Source organism: Anomaloglossus baeobatrachus, chromosome 2, assembly GCF_048569485.1.
Source record: "Anomaloglossus baeobatrachus isolate aAnoBae1 chromosome 2, aAnoBae1.hap1, whole genome shotgun sequence".
NCBI lineage: Eukaryota > Metazoa > Chordata > Amphibia > Anura > Aromobatidae > Anomaloglossus > Anomaloglossus baeobatrachus.
Genome location: NC_134354.1, coordinates 661388107 through 661406795, shown reverse-complemented (window position 1 = coordinate 661406795; position 18689 = coordinate 661388107). Strand labels below are relative to the sequence as shown.

At 47.9% G+C, this 18689-nt stretch overlaps 1 long non-coding RNA gene across 1 annotated transcript in view; it reads left to right on the top strand.

Moving 5' to 3' along the window:
• LOC142290506 (uncharacterized) overlaps window positions 1–18689 on the top strand; it is a 200121-nt gene that overhangs the window by 131021 nt on the left and 50411 nt on the right. Inside the window, exon 2 of the long non-coding RNA XR_012750327.1 lies at window positions 13515–13608. This is a non-coding gene — a long non-coding RNA (uncharacterized LOC142290506). The remainder of the gene's footprint in view (window positions 1–13514; window positions 13609–18689) is intronic.

Sequence of the window (18689 nt, the reverse complement as noted above, 5' to 3'; positions counted from 1 at the left end):
CGGGCCACCGCCCGTCCCCGGTCCTATGGTTCTGCGTTGATCTGCCTCTCCTGCAGACGGCCACCACCGTCTGACAACCTTGCTCTTAGTGCCCGGGCCACACACCCGGACACGGTCAGTTTACTCCTCCACTTCCACTTCTCTTTCCTAACTCCACTCTCCTCTCAACTCTACTCCACTCACCTGCCTTCCTTCTCCCGCCTCCAGGACTGTGATCTCCTCAGTGGGTGGGGCCAACTGCCTGGCTCCACCCCACCTGGTGTGGACATCGTTCCCTGGAGGAAGGCAACAAGGATTTTGTGCCTGGCTGATGTGCCTGTCTCGGGGTGGGGGTGTATGTTGTAGTACCTGTGACGACCTGGCTAGTCCAGGGCGCCACACCTTAGCTTTGGCTTCCACCGGATCCCCTCTTAATCATGGCCCCAGTACCGAGAACAAACAAAACAGAAACCAAGTCCTATTCCATATATCTAGCTGTAATATTCAGTCATGGCTGCCTGCTTTGAACAATCATTTTTTCTAACTAAAAGCTGCTGGTCATCGGGACAGTCAATCAAAAAAATTGGGAAGGCACTCAAAAATGAAGGAGCCTGGACTGGCAGTTGCAAGGCTAGCTGATGGACCGCCTTCTTGATACAAAATCCAACTACAAGCTAACTGCAGCAGCTGTAGTATACACTTCTAGAGCTGAAATTTAGACTCTGCAGATGGAACTGTGAAAACAGGCAGGTTCTGTTGTGGAACTCTTCCAATTTTGGTTTTATGTCAGTCAACTGTGAAAACAGGATCTCTAGAGGCATTTTTATTTTACAATTGTTGCTCTATAGGGGAGCTGTTCCAATCTTGGTTGTGTGGGTCAACTGTGAAAACATGGGGCATTCTTTTATTAAACTGTTGCTCTGTGGGGGCAGTTTATTCATTTACTTCCTATGTAACCATGATTGCTTTGGTGACAGAACCCCTTTAACTCATTTCCTTATCCACATTTGTTTGAATTATAATTGTCCTGCTTTTACCCCCATTTTGCTTCTTTTTGTAGCCCCTAAGCCCAGTTCAGGCCTCCATTGATTTGAATGGAATTTGGGGTCTGGGGTTAAGTTCAAGCACCAAATCGAACTTTTAACTAAAAGCTGAACCCAGCAAACACGAACATCCACGGGTCCGCTTATCCTTGGTGTTGAGAAATCTTGCTGACAGAGTACTTTTAAGGATCTGAAGAGGGGAAAACTTGTGAAAATGTGGGATGCAAGTCATATAATGGCCAGAAATAATGTTTTTTTAGTTAAACACATGGGACATTTTATTCTGAAACTTAGTTGAAGGACAATTTAGAATTAGTCAAGAAGATGTACCATATTTATCACATTTATCACAGTTGCTCCTGCTGGATATATAAGGTACATATTTTGATACTTTTTTGTGGAAATTTACAGCACATCCTGGTTAATTTACTTAAAGAGGTGGTTCAAAGTTAAACAAAAGTTCTAATCTAAATTCCTAGCAATTTAGGGCTGTAATCTAATTTATTTTCTAATATATTTGGATTAAAAATTCCCTACCGTTCCCTTACTACACTAACTACTATTCTGTTTATTTCTTATTTCCTGTATGATGACACTTCATTTGAGAATCCCAGTGCATGTTGGGATATTCAAACAAACTGTCATCAGTGGGCAGAGGCTGCTGTCACTGCTATATGCCCTTTTCCCTCCCTAAACCAGGTGTCAACAGTGACGCTCATTTCAGGGGCTGTGGTCATCCCTGATGTGTCCCTGCTGTGTCCCTCCTTGGGAGCTGTGCACGTCTGCTCTGTTATCAGCTCAGATCAGTAATAATCTGCCAGCAACAAAATGGTGTCAATTCCCGGAATGCAGGAGACAAGCATCTCCCCCGCTAGTGACGTCACTGGTCTCTGCCAGGTGTAGATACCACTCTATTGCCAGCAGATTATTATTGATTTGAGCTGCCAATAGTACAGACACTGAGCAGATAGCACACTGCACAGCGAGTAAGGAGGGATACAGCAGGGACAGAGCAGCCCGTGAAATGAGTGTCATTGGTTACACTTCATTTCAGGGAGGAAGCTGAGGCTGTGACAGTGACCATAGCCTGTGTCCCCTGATGATGCTTTGTTTGAGTATCCCAGCATGCACTGGGATTTTCAAATTAAGCGTCATCAGACAGGAAATAGGGAAAAAAAACCTAAATAGCAGTTAGGTTGTGGAGTTACGGAACAATAGCAATTTTTAATACAAGTTATTAGTTATTTTTATTACAAGTTATTAGAATATAGTTTAGATCATTCAGTATGACTTTGATCCACACCTTTAACTGTGTTATTAATGCTTCCAAATTTGTGTGCAATTTGGTGGCCCCATCAGGTTAAGCTATGCCGAGGACCAAAAGTATCTAGATTTGAATATTAAATCAGCTCTTCAATCTCTTGGCAAACTTTACCAGCTTTGCCTAATGTTTGCCTAAATTTGGAAAACTGCATAAATTGCTAAGGAAGATTTATTCAGTGTTTGCTTAACAGAAACAGAACAATTAGTCCAGACATGACAACATCAAGTCAAAGTGCTAGATTATAAATGGAGTGGAGTCAAACTACTGGCATTGAGCAATCAAATTGCTAATTTACATATCTATTGCACATGTTGAAGATGATAACAATATACTGCCTGAACTTTTAAGAATGTTCAAAGATATAAAAAGGTATTTTTAGACTCACAGCTTTGATTTTTTTTAACATATTGCTATTTTCAATAAATTTATGGACAGAGTGAGATACAGTATGTAATACAATGTAATACTCATCCTTTTATGTTGTAAGGTAGGGCAGGTTCTTGTCATTACTAGGCTAGGGCTCAAAAATAGCATATATTAGCTGTGTGGTCACATACAAAATTACAGCCCAAAATTGCATGTGATATGTTCACTGTAGAGAACAGACCCCCAGCCTGTGGCTCAAGAACCACATGTGGCTCACAAGCCTATTAAATGTGGCTCTCAGCTGTCTGCTAGCTTAGCTATTTTCTAGGCCTGGTACTAATGCACTATGAAGAGTGGGTCTCCAGGTGACTTTTGTGAGTAACCATTTACAGAATAACAAATCTGAATGCTCATATACTGACCCTGGGGGTTTAGAGGAAAATTAAGTAAAGGATGATGGTGCCAATTGGAGGAGGTACTTGAAGATGGATGCAATAATGTGGTGAGAGTGTGTGCCGCCCCCGTAGAAGCAGCCAAGCTGCTCGGATCGGGTTCTCAGTGGCTCGAGGGTCTCTGGACCCGGGGGTCGTGCGGCCACTCAAATGAAGGGGGTATTTACAAGGGATTATAGAGTTTGTGACACCACCCGTGGTGCGTGGTAACTGGGGTGAATACCGCCGCTGCCATTTGGGAATACCCGGGGTGATGACTGGGGCAGCCACGTGTTGTGAACCTCCACGGGTAGGAGGAATGCCCCGGGACTCGGTGTGTGGGTAGGGCCGTGGGAAACAGGGATCACTTTGGTACTCACTCAGTCCATTAAATAGACACCAACAACCAGGTAAACCAAATCTCTGGACACCACTGCCGCTGAGGGGAGCTAGTTCGGGTCCCGTCCCCAATGGTGCTGCCTGGTGATCCGTGACCTGCCTCCTGGCACTAAGTTTACTTCTCTGGTGGTCCCGGTAGTGTGAAACTTGCCAGGTCCCGCTCCCCACTGTGGCTAAGTATGGGAGCTTGCTCCCAGGGCCCACGCTTGGGATTTTCTGGACCATTTTGGATGGAAAGTGCTATCCCCCTCGTTGCGCTAGTACCCCGATTTTGGAGCGGTTGGGAATGAATCTTGAAGGCTCCGTTCTCCACGGGTAAATTATCGGGTTGCATGCAACTACTCCCCAACCTAGGGTCCCACGTACCCCATCATGCTTCGGTCCCGGACCGGTGATGGTGCAAGGCTGCCAGCTATCTTGCTCGACAGATCTGAGCCCCTTGCCACGATCCCCTGCAACCAGGGGTCCGACTCCTCTAGGCCCAGACCACCGCCTGCAACATAGACAGTTTCCTTATGGGAGTCACTGCTCCCGACCTCCTCAGAGCTCTTCAAAGCACGAGGGCTACTCTCACACCACCACTCACTACTTCACTCCACTTCAAACTACTCACTGACTACACTCTTCACCTCCCCTCCCTGATCCCCCAGTTGGGCGACTCTATACCACTCAAGCCTTCCACTGGTGTGTCTGGTGGGTGTGGTGCAGGGTGTATCTAGGATTTGATATACTGTTGTAGGCAACACCATTTGCTTAGGGACCCATAACCAAGAGGGAGGTGGATACTGCACGGGAGGGTAGATTGTGCAATACCCTGTGACGACCAGGGGCGTCATAAGTGCATGATGCAATAGTACTAAATAGGGGCCAGGATGGAACACCTGAATGTATGTATACTGCCTCCGTTTGATTTCTGTGTAAAAGCTTTGGTTGTCATTATAGCAGTAATGAAGGCTTTTGGTGTTACTACTTGACCCTGGAATTGTAGATTCCGGCCTTTTCTAAATACACCCTCACCCCTCCATTCATCCATCTTATCCAGTAATAACTACTCAGACACCAATTTATCTTTGGATAATTTTGGCCATAGCAGCCATGTATTAAACAGATACATAACATGGAAAATTTGCAGTGTGGTAAGGTCCTTGAAGCTAAATCCCTGGTGATTCACATAACCAAACCATAGAACCAACTTGCTCTCAGCAGTTACCCACACAGGCTCAGGAGTACCAAACAGTAAAGGGGGCTTTACACGCTGCGACATCGCTAATGTGGAGTCGTTGGGGTCACGGAATTTGTGACGCACATCCGGCCGCATTAGCGATGCCGTTGCGTGTGACACCGATAAGCGATTTTGCATCATTGCTGCGTGTGACGCCGCAGGAACGAGGAAGCTCCCCTTACCTGCCTCCCAGCTGCTATGCAGAAGGAAGGAGGTGAGCGGGATGTTACGTCCCGCTCATCTCCGCCCCTCCACTGCTTTTGGGCGGCGGTTCAGTGACGCTTCAGTGACGTCGCTGTGACGCCGCACGGACTGCCCCCTTAGAAAGGAGGCGGTTCGCCGGTCACAGCGACGTCGACGGACAGGTAAGTAGTGTGACGGCTCTGGGCGATGTTGTGCGTCACGGGCAGCGATTTGCCCGTGTCGCGCAACAGATGGGGGCGGGTACCCACACTAGCGATATCGGGACCGATATTGCAGTGTGTAAAGTAGCCTTAAGGGTTATTTCCTCCTTTAACCAAAAAACACCCACGGGGGCCCCGACATACCCTGTCGGGATCCCCCAAAAACCACCAGGTGACCAACCATTCTGCCAATGAGAGGATCCATACCCAGATGGATTCGACAAACCAATTTTAAACCAACAAGGACCCACCAATAAACCTGCCACCAGGTTACTATGACCCGATAAACTTCCATACCACCCCCCCACCGAAACTTAACAGCCCATTGTGAACTCAAAATGTTTAGGGAGGGCAGGTGGGACTCTCATTTCTGTCCCAAAAAGTGGGAAAGGTGCCGCTACTCCCCCCAGCTTACCCTTTTAAACTCGACCAGGCTCCACTCCCGATCCCCCAACCCGTGACACCCTGACCTACCCTCAAATTAGTGTCATGTTGGCCTCCACACATGCCTGGGGGAGGGGGGGCCAGTGCTCCGGCCATTCTTGCCCCTGGAATTGTAGATTCCGGCCTTTTCTAAATACACCTTCACCCCTCCATTCACCCTTCTTATCCAGTAATAACTACTCAAAAACCAATTTATCTTTTGATAATTTTGGCTATAGCAGCCATTTATTAAGCAAATACATAACATGGAAAATTAGCAGTGTGGTAACGTCCTTGAACTAAAACCCTGGTGATTCACATAACCAAACCATAGAACCAACTTGCTCTCAGCTGTTACCCACACAGGCTCAGGAACACCAAACAGTAAAGGTGGCTTTACACGATATTGCTAGCAATTTCTAGCGATATCGAGCGTGTAAGTACCCGCCCCGTCGCCCATGTGATATCGTGTGATCGCTGCCACTGCGAACATTTTCGCTACGGCAGCATCACACGCATTTACCTGGTCAGCGCGTCGCTGTGACTGCCGAACAATCCCTCCCTCAAGGGGGAGGGCCGTTCGACGTCACCGCGACGTCACTAAGCGGCCGGCCAATCAAAGCGGAGGGGCGGAGATGAGCGGGACGTAACATCCCGCCCACCTTCTTCCTTCCGCATTGTGACCGGTGGAAAGGTAAGGAGACGTTCCCCGCTCCTACAGTGTCACACATAGCGATGTGTGTTGCCGCATGAGCGATGAACAACATGGATAAACAACCCTTACCGATTTTTGAGTTTGGGACGACCTCTCCATGGTGAACGATTTTCACCATTTTTGAGGTCGCTTAAGGTCGCTGGTAAGTGTCACACGCTGCAATATCATTAATGACGCCGGATGTGCGTCACTAACAACGTGACCCCGACGATAAAACATTAACGATATCGTAGCGTGTAAAGCCACCTTAAAGGTTATTTCCTCCATTAACCAAAAAACACCCACGGGGGCCTCGACATACCCCGTCGGGGTCCCCCAAATATCACCAGGTGACCAACCACTCTGCCAATGAGGGGATCCATACCCGGATGGATTTCCCAAACCAACTTTAGATCAACTTCAAGGACCCACCAATAAACCTGCCAAAACGAGGGCACCTTGATAACCTTCAAGTGCCTGAGACCCCCCCACAACAGCAGAGCCCGCTCAATACCTCCCTGCAATCCGGGGGCCCACAAATCAATCCCTACTGTATTCAAATGCACCCTATCTGCCAACCAAAATTCTTCATCCTTCCACTCCAGCTCAAAATGCCGTACTGAAATTCCCCCGTTGCGGCTAACAAATTTTGATAGAACCCTATTAATCTTCACCCGTGCCTTATTCAGCTACTCCACTCCGCTTTTCACCAAATCCTCCTCGGAACCATCTCTGACCAAACAATCGTCATTCCTGGAAAAGACACCCATAACCACAACAAATAATGCTTAATATCTTTGATCAAAATGCGAAAAGGACGCTCACCCAAATCATTTCCCCCGACGTGTAAAACCAAAACGTCAGGGTCCTGCAACACCCTATTCCACCCCATACCCCTGATCCCGAGCCACCTGACGAGGGTCCTATTCCTCTCAAAACCTAGCTGTCTCTCATTCCTTCTCGCATCTGCTTGCCGCGCTCCCCAGTAAACATAAGAATTGCCCAGGATCCAGACAAGGGGGGTTTCTGCAATACAAAATGTACAAAACAAACAGCACCAATTAGTTCCGGTTACAAGCACAAAGAGTGAAAACACTCCCCAACCCCCACTCCGCACACACTCTTTCTGAACCAGCCCCAGCTCAGTTGCCCACTACAGCCTGGTGGCGAACATATGACTTAAAACGCTGAGACTTCCACCAACCAATCTGCTTAACTGTCTCAGCAGGAAGACCACACATTGAGGCCTCAGTCGCTGCCCCAATTCGAAAAGAATGTGGCACAAAAGTCACCGCATCTAACCCTAACGAGTTCAAACATGCCCGAAAAACACTAGGGAATTGATATCTGGACAAAAAAGACCCGTCGTCGTGACATAACAATGGACTGTCCTGATTCGGGCGGACCCTTCCAAAACTCACAAAACACTTGACCAGGCACATACCCGATGCTGAAACCACCCCTAAGCGAACTTGCCTGCCTGCCCCCACTTGATCCGTTTTTGATTTCCGGATCCAAAATTCAATCCCATCCTCCAAAGCGAGGATGTCACTATGACCCAAGCCCCCAGGGGACGTCTTACTGGAAGATACTAATTCGCCGACACCCAAAGCCCCGAAAAACACCAACGAAAAAGCTAACTGAAACGATAATACCTCAAACGAGGATGTACAAACTACTCGCAATTCCTTATCCAAACGTTCCAATAAGTTAAATGATACAGGCCGTCTACCATGATGCGGCCTATGGCCCTTACGAAAAGCCCTCAATGCCTGAACTACCCAAAAATTCTTGGTCAAGTCCCGTAAACCTCGCAACCTGAAACCGAATGCCAAACTTACAATAAAACAACTCACCTTTGAGAAAGACCACCCTGTAACAGCCACTTCTCCCAACTTTTCCAGCAATACTCCTAACTGATGATCCTCAAACAACACGCAACCATGCAATCACTGCTCCCAAAGAACACATGCGGACTGATACACCGCCCACATATTACCAGACAAAGAAGCTCGAATCAGTGGTCCTGCTGCCTGAAGACCACGTTCCAAAGCTGTGCAGGGCACTCCAAGCCACTGGCCTCTGCCTATGGAGTGCAAACCCGCAAACAATCCCACTGAAAACAAGAGAGGGAATCGGCTATTAGGTTCTCTTCTCCTGGTACATAATCTGCTGTGACACACGCATTCATTTCCAAACAAATCAACACCAGCTGCCGCAACACCCGAACAACTGAGGGAGAAGACGCTGAGACATTATTAATTGCCAGCAGCACCCCCATATTGTCACAGTTAAAACGAATCTTATTATTCGACAACTGCTCTCTCTACAGATGAAGTGCAACCAATATTGGAAAAATTTCCAAAATGCCACATTCCCTGTCAGGCCCTCCGCAATCCACCTCTCTGGCCACTGATCCGCACACCACTGACCCTGAAAGAAGGCCCCGAAACCTCAGCTGCCCGCAGCATCTGTAAACAATTCTAATTTAAAATTATCCACTACATCATCCATTAGCAGCGAACGACCATTATACTGCTCCAAAAACTCTCCCCAAACCAATAAGTCCACTCTATGTTCCGCCCAGAAACATATGTAGTGGCGAGGACCGAGCACTCCAGCTGTGTCACAAGCTAGCTGTCGTGAAAAAAACTTGGCCCATTGGCATTACCCGACACACAAAGTTACATTTTCCCAATAACGACTGAACCTCCCTTAATTGTAACTTCTTCATCTGGCATGCCCTCACCACCACATCCTTTAGCGCGGCGACCTTGTCATCAGGAAGACGAACTTCCCAAGCCACTGAGTCAATCACAATGCCCAGAAAGTATATACAAGTAGTTGGCCCAACAGTTTTTTCAGGTGCCAAGGGCACCCCAAAGCGCCTCGATACCCACTCCATTTCTGCCAGAATGCTGGCGCAATGTGACGGATCAGCAGGTCCCATGCACAAAAAATCATCTAGGTAGTGTACCATTGATGGCAGGCCAGAAACTTCTCGAACAACCCATTCCAAAAAAGAACTAAAAGTTTCGAAAGATGCTCACGATATTGAACAACCCAGAGGCAAGCAGCAGTCCACAAAATAATCTCCCTCCCAAAAACAACCCAATAACCTAACAAAGTCTGGATGTACTGTCAAGAGCCAAAAAGCTTATTCAATATCTGTCTTTGCCATCAGCGCACCCCTCCCACATCTTTTTACCCACCTTGTAGCCTCATCAAATAACGTACAAACCACCGAACAAAGCTCGGCGGGTATACCATCATTCACTGACCTGCCTCTGGGATGATACAAATGGTCAATCAGCTTTAATTTACCTGGCTCCTTCTTGGGCACCACCCCCAATGGTGAAACCACTAAATCAGGAAAAGGAGAGGCCCGAAACGGATCTGACATTCTCTCCAACGCAACCCACTTTCCTAATTTTTCAGCCACAACTGCCGTATGTTGATACACCAAAGGGAGATTCCTGGTTGTCACCAAAACTTCAAAAATAGGAGCAGGAATCCTGAAACCCTCCCCAAAACCCAACCTCAAAATTTCAGTCTTATCCCTATCAGGGTACCTATTTAGGTACGGAAGCATTGCGCCCAAGCTCACTGGCATCTGACCCTTGGGTATTAGATGTAGCGGACTTGGGCTTATCCTTCTAAAACCACTTGGACACCCCATTGGATGTTCCATTACAATGGGTGCAGAGATGTTTAAAACGGCAAGTGGCACCGAAATTGCATTTCCCCTCGTTAAATTGCCAACACAAACCTGGCTTCTGGGACCCTGCCTGTCCATACTGACTACTGGCACCCTGACTTCCTGACTGGCTGGAGGACTTGGCCCCACCCTGAAAGGACTGCCCATACCTGGCCGGCGCCATCACCCGCAACCAGAAACCTATATCCTTCTGATCCCATCTTATGTATGGATGGATAGCCTTCCGCTGACGAAACTGCTCGTCATAACGAAGCCAAGTCTGACCCCCATAAACTCTGAAGGCCTCACCAATCGAGTCCATGTAGCCAAACAAATGAGAATAATTCTCCGGCGCCTTTTTGCCAATTACACTTACCAAAATTGAGAACGCCTGCAACCAATTAGCAAATGGCTGAGGAATCAAGCGCCACCGCTGCTTCTCCTCATCTTCCTTCTTGCTATTGTCTTTCTTCCCCTTGTCCAAATTAAATTTTGCCAATGGGAGGAGGGAAAAGATCTCGATGTATTCGCCCTTTCAGATCTTTTCCCTCACCTTCTTAAGATAGGAACTCAGGGGGCCCTCAAAACACACGTAAACCTCCCCGTGTGTGCGATCATCCAAATGAATACTATCCTCATTATTTTCCATCTGAACCGACACTGATACCGAGGAAGATATACTCGCAACTGAGGACTCACTAGCCGCAACGACAGACGGATTAACCCATACCGCTACTGGCACTGAGGGTTCCTCTGGCCCCCCAATCCGGGCAAGCAACGTATAAACGCTACTTAAGAGTTCTAACAACTCCCCACCCCCATCCGACGTATTACCCCAGCTGATCTATCACCCCCCCCACATTGTGTACCTGACAAGCATGTGAAGACAAATGTGACATAGGACATAGAATCATACTCACCAGGCTGCACCAGCTTAGAGGCTCCGCCAGCCACTCCACTTGAATCCTGACGTCCGTCCCGCCAATCCATCACAACTTGGCTCCTCCCAGCCGACTCCCCGCCAGTGACCCTTGAACCTGTAAAGCCTGAGGGCCTTTCAGGCCTCATATCCTGGACCTGTCGCTGATCAGCGGCGCCGGCTGGACTAGGGGGCTGCATACAATCCTCTGGGCTCTCCAAGCGCAGCCCCCCATGGGGTCCCTCTTCCAGACAAGGTCTCTGTAGATGCAGGCCCTGGACACCAGGCCCGATGTACCGCTGATTGCAGCCTCCTGGCTCCACCCACCTTGCAGGGAACCTTCCAAGTCATCATTGTTGCAGGGGGGAGGGGCTCAGGGTGCTCGGCAGGCACGTCACCAGAGCGCCCCGCCGCACCACTGATGTCACTTGCAGACAAGGCGGCAGCAGGCCCCGCCCTCAACTCCAGCGCAGGCCTGCTATCCGCCGCTGGGCCCAGCCACCTATTCGAATTCTTCCCAGGCCAGGACCTACTGGACCTCTTAACTCGTGGCGCCAGGCCTGGAGGGTCCCTAGAGGGGCCTCTGCGGTGACGCTGTGCCCTGGGAATCAGGTCAGGCGACAGCCTGTCTGGCGGCCTAAACCTCCAGGGGCGCTGCTTGTGCCGGGATGGACTCCCAGCCACCTCCGGACTCCCACCGATGATCCCCGCGATCATGTCCTGCAGCCACCCAGGGAGACGGTCACCAGCAGCAGCTCTCAGCCGCTCCAGGAGTTGATCCATGGATTCCATTTCTGCTGGTAAGGGGATGGGGGCTCTCACTTCTGTCCCAAAAAGCGGGAAAGGTGCCGCTCCTCCCCCCAGCTTGCCCTTTTAAATTCTACTTGGGCCCACTCCCCCTCCCTCACCCGTGACACCCTGACCTCCCATCCAATCAGTGTCATATTGGCCTCCACACATACCCGGGGGAGGGGTGGCAGTGCTCCGGCCATTCTTTCAAGGGAACCTGTCAAGTGTCAGTTCTGGCTGCATATTGCTAATCCTTGCCTAACTATCCCAGCCTATAGTAGCATATATATAGGGATCTTTAGAAAAAGAATTTCTAAAGATCCATATGTTATGCTAATGAGGCCAGTGATTAGTCACAAGAGCATTAGTTCCCTTGGCTAGTTGGCCCCCTTAGCATGTTAGTACGCCCCTATGAGCGTACTAACATGCTAATGAATTTGCATCGTCAGAGGATGGTCACACTCACCTCTCTGCTGCCATCGCGTCCGACTCCTGGATTTTAGCGCAGTGCGTGTGATCCAGACTTTCGGTCATGCACACTACATGAGTTTGAAGCCATAACGTGTACACCCGGCTTCATAGTGCACATGACTGAAACTCCGGGGTCATGAACACTAAGCCGAAATTCAGAAGTCAGACGAGATGGCAGCAGAGAGGTGAGTGAGATCATCTTCTGATGCGGTGAATTGATTAGCATGTTAGCACGCCCACAGGGGCATGCTTACATCATATGGGATCTTTAGAAATACTTTTTCTAAAGATCTCTTTATCTATGCTAGTGTATACAGGGACAGTTAGGCAGGGATTAGCAATATGCACCCAGAACTGCTCGTGATTCCGGGTGCATATTGCACTGACAGGTTCCCTTTAAGGAGCTAGATATCACTACTCTGGGTGGGGGGAAACGTCTTGATGTGGCATGTGATCCTCTTTCGGAGTTGTGTGTGGTTCTCCAGGTAAAAAAGGTTGGGGACACAGAGGCGGATATATCATTGGTGCAACCTGTGCAGTTGCACAGGGGCCCAAAAACTAAGGAGGCCCATTTTTACCTCCATACCAAGTGGAATTGTTCATTTTGATGAGTTATGGGACTGACAAGGGCCAATGTACAGTTCTTGCACAGGGGGCCTTTTCTGTCTGTCTGCTGGAGTGGGGACCACTGCTATAGAACTACTTAGACTAAAAAAAAAATAAAAAAAAAACATGAACCCTAGGTATAAATGTACTTAATCCTAATGACGCACAGTCTCTTTTCACAGTACATTGACAAACCATAAATTACTTAATGAGCCATTCGCAGTTTCACTATACCGTCCGTGTGTACTTACACGTGCATGGTTAATCTTTCAACGAAGCATATGCTACTGGCAGGATCCACCAGGTAGCTATGCTGTGATCACAGGTGTATATATTTTTTCTTTCGCTACTAATATTTTTGCTCTGTAGGTTTAAAAAAATGTTAAATGCTTCAAACTAATACCTAGATACATAAATGCAAAATAAAGCTTTTTCCAGAAGAAATTTTCATACTAACTCTATATCTGTGTCTTTTTAAAATGAAATATAAAATTTGCAGTTGTTGTAAGAGGGAACTGGCAATCTAATGAATATGGGTACAAAGTATAATGCTAATGCAAACAGGGCATTGTCCTGACTTCAGCTGCTTTCAGATGATAAAATAATGTCTGTATGTGTGCAATGAACTGTACAATAAAACCACGTTCATTTTATACCTGATGGCCCCTATATTCTGCCTATCCATTGTCCAATAAGGTAACGGTGGTACAGAAAAAATAAGAAATACCTCTCTTGTGCCATTTTCAGGTTTGTGAATGAAGTATCAACGTACATATGAAGTTCAGGAGCATCGGATTAGTGAAGCGAGCTGTTTGCGGACCTTTGTTTGCGGAGACCTAAGGTAGGTAATGTGTTACAAGTGATCCCCTGATACTCTACAAAAGATATAACATCAGAGACCATGCCTGCTTATGATGTTGGGCTACATAGTAATTACTATACACATGCCAGACCTGCATATAACTGGAAACAATTATCCAAAAACAAACTAATTACGGCAGGTTAGCAAGCACATATTTGTGTGCTTGCATCAACACCTCACCTTTTTAAGCACACACAAGAAGAAGCAGAGTCAGGACTGGTATATCCTACTTAATTCTAAAATAGACAGATTTGTCCTTATCATAGTATCTGCCAAAAGCTGCTAGAATAACATTTTGATGACGTAGGTAGTGTCTACAGACGAGCAAATCGATTTTACAGAACACTGGTCCAGCGGCCAGGTCAGTACTCTGTAGATGCTGGAGAGGAACTCTTCAAACCGCATGCTACTTGCCAGCATCCCTTGCTCTTCTTTTGATTAGTCAGCCTAGAACAGCGTCATCATTGTTTACCTGCCCAGGCCACAGAATCAAATACACACATAGGATGCAGCAAAACCCCTCAATAAAGATGGAGGCAACAGGTGCAAAACACTGATGAAGCAACCACTCACACACTGCCACTCCATGGAGGAGGTGATTTCTTAGTATTAAAATTGCACACAAATGGCTTGTATAGGGCGTCATTCACACATGTAGATGCATAGTGTCTGGCTTACAGCCTATTAATGACACCCATACTATTAGATTAGGCGGGCTGCCCAGCAGTATATAAATGCACCACACATGAATGGAGACCCTATTTTACAAGCCTACATTAATGGGCCTGGCTGCATTCTGTATAAAGATATGATTAAAAAAATGTATAATATATATCTATATATATATAAGGTATATATTGGGTATTGCCATTTGTGTGCAATTTTAATACTAGGCAATCACCCCCTCCATGGATTGGCAGTATGTGGGTGGTTGTTCCATCAGTGTTTTGCACCTGTTGCCTCCATCTTTATTGAGGGGTTTTGCTGCATTATGTTCCTGATTAGTGTTGCGGGCAGGAGGACAGACCGCGGCAGGGGGGCTGCTCGATACGCTCGGATCCGGGGTCGTTGTGGTGGCTCGAGGGGAAGCCGGACCCAGGCCAGTGCACCCCTCTGTCGCCCGCACGTGAAAAAGGGGATTTATATATATAGGGGAGGTTTGTCAGTGACGCCACCCGTGGTGTGCGGTGATTGTTGGTGACATCGCCGCTGCCGCTGAAGGTGATGCCTGGGACCGACGGAGTGGGGAAGCTGGATGTTATCCCCTCCACGGGTAGGGAAGGTGTTGTCCCAGGGCCCCAATACAGGTGGGATGGTGCTGCGGAGCGCAATCTGCAGGGTTGGACCGGGTGGTGTTGGTGTACTCCAGGTTCTAAAATAACTTGACACAGAGTCCAGATGGTAAACCAAACTGCCGGCAACCGGTCGCCTCCGGAGGGGTGTGCTCGGGTCCCACACCCTGGTAGAGCAAACAGGGGTCCCTTCCTCCTGCACTTAGTGTTTGTGTCCTTTTTGTTAACTACTCCGCTTGGAACGGGGAAGCCCACTCCTGGTGTGTTTGTCCGTGGGAGCTGTGGCCCGCGAAAACTGACCCGTGGGATCTTAGCAGGCAATTGCGGAGCATTATTCCCCTCGTTGGGCTTCCGTCTCGCTCTATCTGGGCCTCCTGTGGGACAAGACCTGAAATCTTGTCCTCGACTGGTCAATTAGTAAGGTGCATGAAGCTGTCCTTTCGCTAGGGTCCAGGTACCCTGTCGTGCATGGCTCCAGACCGGATTCCCGCTGTCAGTACCGGCGGGCTACAACCCTGCCCCGGTCCACTTAAGGTCTCCCGCGACTGGATCTCCGACGCCTGTGGCCCTGTCTGCTGACTGATACCTAGTCAGTTTGTCAGTAGTCCGGTAGTCCAGGAGCTTCAACCCCTGACTACCCTGTCAATTCACACTCCTCTCTTCACTTCTGTCACTTTCTGACTCTGTCTTTCTCTCTCTGACTGTCCCCTCCTGGCACACCTCAGAACCCCTAGGTGGACGTCACCATCCGCTTGGCCCCGCCCACTGATGTGTCCCTGTTGTGATGGTGGGGTGACTAGGCTTTGCAGGCTGATGTGTACCAGGATGAAGATTGTGATGGTGGACCAAAGAGGAGACAATCCTGCACCAGTAGAGAGGTGAAGTCTTCTGTGACACCCTGATTTTGTCAGGGCGTCACATTAGATTCTGTGTTCTGGGCCGGTAAATGCTGCGCCCCAAGGCTATGGGGTACTCCGTCCCGGGCCTGGTTTCTCTGGGAAGTGTCACGGTTTAATGGTCGGTGCCCGGTTCTGTGACACTGGGGGGGTCGCTTTTAAAAGGGGGTATTTACAGATATTATAATAAAGTTTTTGTCGTGACGCCACTTGCGGGTTGCGGCTATATGGATGGAGCCGCCTCTGCACAGTCTCTTACTGCTGGGGCTGGTGTTAATGGCAGCCTGGATGTTGTGGCACTCCGCAAGTAGGGCTAGGCCCCAGGGGATAAATGATGGTATTTGATGTTTAAGTCAGTTCACAATACCGGGGTGCAGAAAGAAGGTAGACCACACAAGGCATTGCAGTGTAACTGGTTCTTTACTCACTGTGGTGATGCTTGCAACCCGATGGAGGCTGGTCCTCACCACTGGTCCCCTTAGTTCCAGTGCCGGTGTGATGACCTGGTGGCTTACTTCCCCTGAACCCATCTCTGGTTGGTGGGTCCCCGTGGCTTGGAGCGTCTGGGGGTCCCTTTCTGGATGTCTTTCAGTCTTAGTCCGTATGGCAGACAGTTTGAACCCTGCTGAGTCGGTTCTCTGTTCAGGTCCCTGGTTCTCCCATCACTGTTGGGCCCTGAACTTAATGGTTGGTGAGGTCCTGGATTTTATCAGATCTGCCTGTAGTGTTTTCCTGAACTAGGGCTCTGCACCCCGTAGGTGCATGGTTCCAAGAGTACTCCACCATACTCCTTCGGCAACCACACGCCTGAGCCTAACAGGTCACTGTTACACACTCCCATCAGTACCGTTGCGTCTGTCTCCTTTCACTTCCACTTACTGAGTGTCTGACCCCTCCTCCCTGGTTGTCATCTAGTGGACTGGATCGGTTCCACCTCTAGGTGGCCATCCATTGGGTCCAACTCTAGCCTGTCACCAGTCCTTGTGAAAGGGAAAAACAGGGATTATATGTGTTTTGGTGTAACCAGCACTGGTCTTCTGGGTCTCTGGGGGTAGGCTCTTCATCTTTGACAGGATGAAGTTCCCTTTAGCTCCTGATAGCTTCAGGGATACTACATTCCCCCTTGGTGAATTCCAGCATGTCCTCGGGCTGCAAAGGTGAACAAAGGTTAACACTTTAATTACTTTTTCAAACATTAAAAACTTCCTTCCCATACAAGTTAGGTACTTTTTTTAAATGTTTCATCAACCATAACATATATACAGGAGGCACCCCACTTGCCACCCATAACCTGGTGTCCCTGGGAGGTATGTCGCCGGTTACTGTGACGACTGAGTCTCGGCCGCCTCTGCCACATTCCTGCGACCTGTTCTCTCCCCAAAACTTTGTTGCAAAATAAGGGTCCTCTTCTAAAGACTTTGCTGCAGACCACAGGCCATCTTTGAAAGACTTTACTGCAGTATTTCTCTGGTAGTGTCCACAACTGGTGCAACTATTTACAATGGCAAGTTTTTACTACTACCAGTCTAGTAGTATTGCTTCATTTTTATCAAAATTATGAAAAACCAGGTTAAGGCAAAATCAACATTTTTCACACATTATATCAACATTTACAGTTTACAACCATTCTTACTTTCTATGGTTACACTACTATTTACATAAGTACACCATTTTACACATTTTTTTCTTTTGGCACCTGTTCTCTGTACCTGAGCGGGGGTTGACCAAAGTTGCTACAACTAGATTCACGTAACTCTAATGTCTCAGCTGGTCCCTGTTGTGTTCTGGTGTCTGGTGCAAATGTTCCACTAATGTTTGTAGGTAGACTAGGTCGTTGTCTGCGACTTCTTAAGGCTGCTTTACACGAGTCGATCTATTGTGCGATGCATCGTTGGGGTCACGGATTTTGTGACGCACTTCCGTCATTCGTAACGACATCTCCTCATGTGACAGCTCCTTGCGAGTCCAACCGATGCCTAATCGTTTGAAATTCGGCCATCGTGTACTCATCGTTTAATTTCATAAAATCGGTCAGTTTAGTCTTAATGAACGACACATTGCAAAGTGTGACACCATGTAATCGGCCATCCTCGTAGTTGTTTGTGACGTCAGTAAACGTTCAGGGCGTATTTGTGGTTTTAAATAATCACGCCTAATCTAATTGGATTGGTTGTAGCAGATGCGTTTTGATTGGTTATTACTGTTATAAAATACGGAGCTGTAGTCATGATGTGTGAACATTCAGCCTTGGCGTCATGCACAGTGTTTTATAGTGCATTACTCCTAATTTTTCTTACGTTTGTTTGTTCGCTGGATTTTCCGCCCTCACTCCTTGTTAGCCCTTTTTTGTGGTAAGTTGTTATATGCCAATCTTTCCTTTTTGGATCAAAATCGACATTAACCAGACCACAAACAACAAACAAGATTGATGCTAAGGACACACGAGGCAACAAAGACAGACGCAGAAGAGAAACTATATATATGGGATCTAACCAATCAACCACATCAGCAGAACTGGATTGAGCAGGTCAGAAGAATTCAGGGCGTGCAACAATCCAGACAACGTCACGGAGGGCTGTATAGTTTGCCTAATTACGCCCATACAAAAGACAGATTGACCAAAGGAAAACATGTGTGAAGCCTTTTGGACGTCCGCCATGGCCAATCAATATATCGATGAGCGCTTTGTGGTCGTTTGACAACACTCAACGTGTGACACATGGACAACTACCTATCAGCGATACAAAAAAAAAAAGACTTTGCCAAATAAATCGCACGATGGATTGACTCGTGTAAAGCAGCCTTTAGTCTTCTTACTAAACTGACGGATTCACTGTTTGTAGACTCTCCTGGTTCTGCTACCGCAGGTGGT